Raw genomic sequence first — 7528 nt, 5'->3', positions numbered from 1 at the left:
ACCTTTTGAAAGCATTGAAGAGGAAAGATGTCAGTTTGAGGACTTTGGTGCAACTGACCCAAGCCATGGCATTTTCAATAACCTCATATACATGTGAAAGATGAACAGTGAATAAGGAGGACCGTAGAAGAATTGATGCTTTTGAGTTATAGTGTTAAAGGAGATAATTGAAAGTGCCATGGACTGCCAAAAGAACAAACAGATGTGTGTTGGAAGAAGTGCAGCCTGAGTGCTCCTTGGATGCCAGGGTGGCCAAACTTCATCTCTCATACTTTGGACATATTGTCCAAAGGGACTAGTTGCTGGAGAAGGATGTCATGTTTGGTAAGTTTGGAGTGTCAGAGAAGAAGAGGAAGACACCCAGCAAGATGGATTGGCAAGGTGGAATCATCAATGGGCTCAAGTGTGGCAACAATTGTGACACTGGTCTAGAACCAGGCAGTATTTCAATCTGTTGTGCATAGGGTAGCTATGAGTTGGTAACAACTCGATGGCACCTAACAAAAACAACAAAAACCTCAAGGTCGGTGGTCAAATCTACCAACCATCTTGTAGGAGAAAGATGGGGCTGTCTGCTCTCTAAATATATACAGTCCTAGAACCCCTATATATGGTTGCTATGAATAGGAATCAACTCCATGGTAGTGGGGTTGGTTGTGGTTGATTCACTCTCTGAGATAAGTTTTACCCTATTACAAAATCCTTTTCATTGTGTAGATCATGGCAAGTTATGGATAACACTACTCTTAAAATCAAGCAAAATTTTATGACATTGCTATGCTAAAGAAAAACTATATTTTGTTAATTAACTAAGAAAAAAATAAATCATTTTACAAATTCCAGTAATCATTAATGATAAAATTCTAAGCTAAAAAGCAACTTGATATAGTGTATGTATGTATTTTTTTTTTTTTTTTAAGTAAAGGGGATTTTTAAAAAGCAAAGCTTACTTCACTCTGTGGTAAGAAGCTTAATGCTTGACCAACAGGTCAGCACTCCCATTCAATACCATACCTAAGTTTTTAGATAGAGAGGTACAAAAAGTAAAATAAATGTTATATATACAATTTGGAAAGAAGGCAATATAATTTTCTTTGTTTACACATGATATGTGAAAAATTCCATAGATTTAAAAGCTTACAAGAAATTCTCAGGACTAATAAGCAAGTGAAAGAAATTTACAGGTTATAAGTTAATGTACAAAAGTTAATGGCTTTTTCTGAGTGCTCTGAAAAGTCATCTTTGCATTGTTCCCAGCTCCCGTTCCCAGGTCCGGCTCCCTATTCCCCACAGCTACCTCTGCGGTGCTCCTCCTCCACCGCCCTGGGGACTCCGGCAGCTCTCTCCCCAGAGTCCGGGAACTCGCAGTCTCTTTGTAATCCTCTGTATCAGATCACGGGCATGTCCCATCATGTCAGACGTGGCTGTGGACACCAGCACCGAGATCACCATCAAGAACTTAAACGAGAAGAAGGAGGTTGTGGAGGAAACAGAAAATGGAAGAGACACAACGGCTAATGGGAACGCTAATAAGGGAAATGGGGAACAGGAGGCTGGCAATGAGGTAGATAAGGAAGAGAAAGAAGGTGGAAAGAAGGAAGAAGAAGAGGAAGAAGGTGATGGTGAGGAAGAAGATGGAGATGAAGATGAGGCCGAGGCAGCTACAGGCAGCTGAAGATGATGAGGATGATGATGTTTACACCAAGAAGCAGAAGACTGACAAGGATGCCTAGGCAGCAAAAAAGGAAAAGTTAAATTTTAAAAGGCCACCATGACCTATTCACCCTCCACTTCCTGTCTCAGAATCTAAACGTGTTCACCTTCGAGTAGAGAGTCCCACCCGCCCACATTGGGCAGCGCCATATGCAGATAACACGCCCTTACCACCACCCAACCAAAAACACAACGTGAATTTGCAACAGGAGAGAAAAAGAACCAAAACTTCCAAGGCCCTGCTTTTGTTCTTAAAAGTGCTTTAAAAAGGAAAATTTGTTTGTATTTTTTATTTACATTTTATATTTTTGTATATCTTTTTAGGGGTCAGCCATTTTTAATGATCTTGGATTACCAAACCAGCCTTTGGAGGGGTTCTCTGTTCTAAGTCTAACTTTACTTGTGGTGTGACCATGTTCACTATAATCTCAAAGGAGAAAAAAAAAAAACTTGCAAAGAAAGCAAAAAGAACAACAAAAATTACAATCTTATTCCGAGCATTCCAGTAACTATTTTTGTGTATGTACTTAGCTGTTCTCTAAGTATTTGATTTGTACGCGATGGTTAAAAAAAGCCAAAGATAAAGTTTTTCCTTTTTTTGTCTTTGAAGTTGCTGTTTATAATTTTTGGCTATTTGATGTATGTGTGAAACAATGTTGTCCAACAATAAATCGGAATTTTATTTTGTTGGGTTTTTATTAAAAAAAATAAAGAAAAAGTAAATGACTTTCAATTTGGTGAACTTGACCTACACTTACAGATGTAGTAGCTTAAAGGAGGGACTTTTACAGCAAGGGTCATTCCTACCAGGTTGGTACACAGGGATGACAGAGATGGCAACTTAGACATTGGCTACCCAAAATGAGGGGAGGAGGGGACTACAAAGGCAAGAGGTGACTGGCTTACAAGCTTTCAAGAGATATCCTATTTCCAGAGAGTGTGTGTGTGTGTGTGTCGGGGGGTGGGGAGGGGCGGTGGGGAGGTGAATCTACACTGAGTGGTTTCCAACCTGTCTGGACAGGGCTGATGAAAGGAGATGGGGATAAGACTATTGTGGTTCAATAGTGAATAATTGCCATCAGGACTGACTGTGAGTGTTGCAAATATAAAAGTTTGGTAACCAAAGGAGAGGAGTGGTTGATTTTGTAGTCCAGAAGTAGAGGACCCTGGGATCATCAAGTAAGAAGAGCGGAGTGAGGGACCCTATCCAGAGAAGCAGTGATGCCAGAGTTGGAGGCATAGAGGATGACATGGAGCAATTGAGTGGCTAGGGACTCTGAACTCAGGAAGGGAGAGGGGCTTTGTGCTGAAGGTTGGGGGGCAGGCTTGTGGGGTATACCCTTTTGTTGTTTGAATGATTATATATTCCTGAGTGCTTTGGTGTACGTAAAATTTTTTTTAAAAATCAGAGGGAATGGAAACAAATGCTGTTGAATGATGATGCACGGAGGGGATTGTAATCATTTAATGAAACGAAATATGACAGTATGAATGTAAAGCTCACATGTTCTCCCATGTAAATTATTACTCAATTAACAATAAAAACTTAAAAAGTTAATGGCTTTGCTTTGTATATATAGCAACAATGAACTATTAGAAATTGAAATGTAAGAGCAAAGCAAAATGCTATCATTTAAAATAACACCAACCAATTATATATTAAGTTTTGTGTATAACAAAATATGTGCAGGCTAGGAGTATAGTGAATTACTTTATATGAAGCTTCAAAACATTGTCTTAGTAACTCCAACCAAACTACCTTTTCTTGATCTGGGTAAGAGAAGGGAGGAAGAGATGTTAATGTATTATATGATTCAGTTGTGAGTTATTGTTAACAGGGACAATTATGAAAATGGAGCACTCTAATGCATATAAAATGAGCCATCTCATTACCATCAAGAAAGAAGATCTAGGAGGGGAGTGAATATTTTGGTACTGAAATCCCTGCCCATTGAACCTACTCAGCACAGGAAACAGCTGTGACATAAGAGAAGTGGCAGAAGTAGAACCAACAGCCATAGAATGAGATAGAGCAGTAGGCCTCCAGGGCCATGGAGCAAATAATTCTGAGTTCCTTCAAGCAGGAGGCTGATGTGTGGAACGGGGTGCTTCCAGGCACTTAATTAAGGGAGCTAGGTCTGCTGACCCATGGAGCTAGAGTCAAGTGCCTTTGGGATGAAGCTTATAGCAGAGGATAAGAGGTCTATAGCACAGTGGATTGCTTTTGGGAATTTATCAGCAGTTATAAAAGTGTTTTGTGACATTGATGTAGCAGGGCAGATGCCAATAGAGGTCAAAGACCAGAGAGAGGTATGCTGTGGGCATAGATGGGAAGAGTCTGTCCTGACTGAAAGAACTATACCCCAAGCATTTCTTATCCTGAATTGTAACCTGCTAACTTCCCTAATAAACCTCATAACTGTGAGTTTGGTGTCTGAGTTCTGTGTTACCTTTGCAATGAATTACCAAACACAGCTGAGTACAGTGTTCTTCGGGGGAGGGAGTGGGTGTCACTTTTTACAAGGAATCCTGGTGTGTAGCATTGTGGGTTAATGAGCAAGACTGCAAAAATGTTTGAACTGCAAGGTTGGTGGTTCAAGCTCACCAGCAGCTCCTTGGAAACCCCATGCAGGATTTCTATGGGTCGGAACTAATTCATCGGCACTTAACAACAACAACAACAACTTATGCAAGGACCTATATGGGGAGTAGGGTGGATCCATAGGATAAGCACTGAATTGTGAACCACAAGGTTGGTGGTTTGAGCCCTTCAGATAATCTGAGGGAAGATGATGAGACTTTCTGCTCCAACAAAGATTTACAGTTTCAGAAATCCTGTACAGAGTCACTATGAGTTGGAACAACAACATATACATAAAGCTATTAAACTAGGAGCTCTGATAGTGTAGTGGTTATGAGTAAGGCTGCTAACCGCAAGGTCAGCAGTTCGAAACTACCAGCTGTTCCGCAGGAGAATGAGGCTTTCTGCTCCAGTGAAGGTTTACAGCTTCAGAAACCCTGTACAGGGTCACTATGAGTTATAACTGACTCCATGGTACACAACCACCACTACCACCAAAGTCTGATGGGAAAAAATCAAATATATTCTAAGTAAAGGAAACAATAATCCATGTTCATGAATTAGATGGGCTAAATAATTGTCCTCAAAGACATCAGATCATACTCTTTCTGTAATTGTAACCAAGCATGGAAAAATTTACATTTTTCAAAAATTATGTGCCCACAAAGATAACATGTGTGTTGATAGCGCATAGCATGCATAGGTAACTAATGCATTAGGAAATTGTGCAATTTACAAAAACAACATAACATATATGTCATTTTGTACAAAAGTATGGTATTCTTTGCAGATGTGATTAGGTTAAAGAACTTGAGATAAGATTATTTTGAATTATCCATATGGGTCCGAAATGTAATCACAAATGTCTTTTAAAAAGGGTGGTTAGAGCTACATTTAATTACAAAGGTAAGAAGGCATGTGAGAGAAGAAGAACCAGAGAGACAAAATGGTGATCTGTTGCCTTTGAAGAAAAAGAAAGTGGCCTTGAACTAAAGGATTAAAAGGGGTGTGGGAGAATGAGATTTAGAGACATAAAGGATTTTCCTTTAGATCTTCTGGCAGGAACATAGCCCCAATGCCACCTTGATTTTTGTTCTGTAAGACTTTAGTATCTAGCCTCCCAACCTATACATTAATAAATATTCTTTATGTTAAGCTATAAAATTTGTGGTAATTTATTACAATAGTATGGTATTTAAATGCAATCAATAATGTTATTATTATTATTATTATTATTATTTTACTTATTTGATATATAGATTGGACACAATCTATATATATATAGATTGGGCACAATTCCAGAATATTCTTTCATCGATATCAATAAACTGATTCTATATATTGTTTTTGTTGTTAAGTACCATCAAGTGAGTTATGACTCATAGTGAACCTGGGGAACGTCTGGCACAGGAGCCTTATAAGGCCCTCGAAATCATTTCGTCTAGTCCTGACAAGGCAATCACAGTTCCAGCCATCACACTGTTGTTGATTTAAGTGCTGTTGAATCTATTCCTACTCACAGCACTCATAAACTCAACCCTGTACAGGGTTTCTGAGAAGCTGGTGGGTTTGAACTGCTGACCTTGTGGTTCACAGTCCAGTGCTGATTCTACAGCACCATACCAGGAGTCCAGCCATCACATTAGGGGTAAGTTAGTTAAATGTTTGACCAAATAGAACAGGTTCATTTTTAAGTTGATAATTTTGTATGGCTCATAAATGATGTTATAAATCTTGGCAAAACAAAGGTTCCCCACCTCTGAATAGGGTTTCTGAGGAGCACTTGGTAGGTTTGACCATAGACTTTGTGGTAAACATTCCATTGCTTACCCTACAATGACACAACAGGACTTCATATTTTATGTAGAAAGGTTAAAAAAAAAAAAAAAAAAAAGGACAGCATAACACCCAACCTGTAATTTCCAACACTATATTCAAGAGAAAGAACAAATTTGGGGGACCCATCATACCCAATATCAAGACTTACGATGAAGCTACAGTCATCAAGACACTAGACAGAGAACTTACACCTTCAAAATTTAATTAGAAATGCAAAATACAAATTTTAAAACCTCTAGAGAAAATCAGGAAAAAATCTAGGTGACCATGAGTTTGATGATGAGGCTAAGATAAAGCACTAAAAACATGAGCTATGAAATTTTAAAAAGAAAAAAATTTGTAAACTGTAATTAGTTAAAATGAAAAAGTTCTTCTCTTGGAAGACAATGTTAAAATATGGAAAGACAGGCCACAGACTTGAAGAAATTATCTGTGAAACATAGCTATGATGAAGGAATTTTTTCCTAAAATATAAAAAAAAATAATAATAAAAATTCAACAGTGAGGAAAAATACAACCCAAATATAAAATGAACAAAGTACTAACCAGGCACCTTACTAAAGAAAATATACAGATGATAAACAAGCATATGGAAAGATACTCAGTATCATTTTTCATTATTGTTGTTAAGTGCCATTAAGTCGGTTCAGACTCATAACAACCCTGTATAGGGTTTCTGAGGAGCAGCTGGTGGGTTTAAATTGCTGACATGTGGTTCCAAATCTAGTGTTGATCCTACAGCATCATACCAGGAGCCTTGTTATTTTTTGATAGGGAATTTTAAATAAAAAAAATATGATACCACTCAATTCTGTTAAAACAGCTAAAATCCCAAAATAGTATCAATTATTATCGAACATGTAGAGCAAATGGAACTCTCATTCTTTGTGGGCATTCAAAATGCTACTGTGATAGTTAAGGTTCTGTATCAATTTGATTGAGCTGGGAATCTCAGTCGTTTGACAGTTGATAGTGAACTCTATGATAATTGGCCATGAGTAGCCAATCAGTTGAAAGGATGTTTCTTGGGGGTATGACCTGTTCCCAATATAATGGGCATGCATGAAAGACTCACTCACTTCTCTACTGGATTTGGATCTCTAGAGAAACCAGCCTAAGACAGGTACCTTCACTGTGGAAGACTGTCATTGTCTTACAAAGCTAAACACAGTTTTTCCATTCTATCTAGCAATCATGTTTCTATGAATTTACTTAATAAATTTGAAATGTAATTATCACAGAGAAACCTTGACATGATGGATTATAGAAGCGTTATTCATAATAGTCCCAAACTGGATGCAACCAAGATCTTTCTTAATGAAGAAACATATTTTAGCATGTGCATAAAATGAAATATTATTCAATAATTATAAAAAGAATTTTCACACACAAAGT

The 7528-nt window shown here is 37.9% G+C and overlaps 1 pseudogene; it reads left to right on the top strand.

Moving 5' to 3' along the window:
- Positions 1 to 1411: 1411 nt before the first annotated feature.
- Positions 1412 to 1733, top strand: LOC102827821 (annotated as a pseudogene).
- The last annotated feature ends 5795 nt before the right edge of the window (positions 1734 to 7528 follow it).

This window comes from Chrysochloris asiatica, unplaced genomic scaffold (assembly GCF_000296735.1).
Source record: "Chrysochloris asiatica unplaced genomic scaffold, ChrAsi1.0 scaffold00011, whole genome shotgun sequence".
In the NCBI taxonomy this organism is placed as follows: Eukaryota; Metazoa; Chordata; class Mammalia; order Afrosoricida; family Chrysochloridae; genus Chrysochloris; species Chrysochloris asiatica.
Note: the sequence above shows the minus strand (reverse complement) of the source record. Positions and strands in the feature narration are given on the sequence as shown.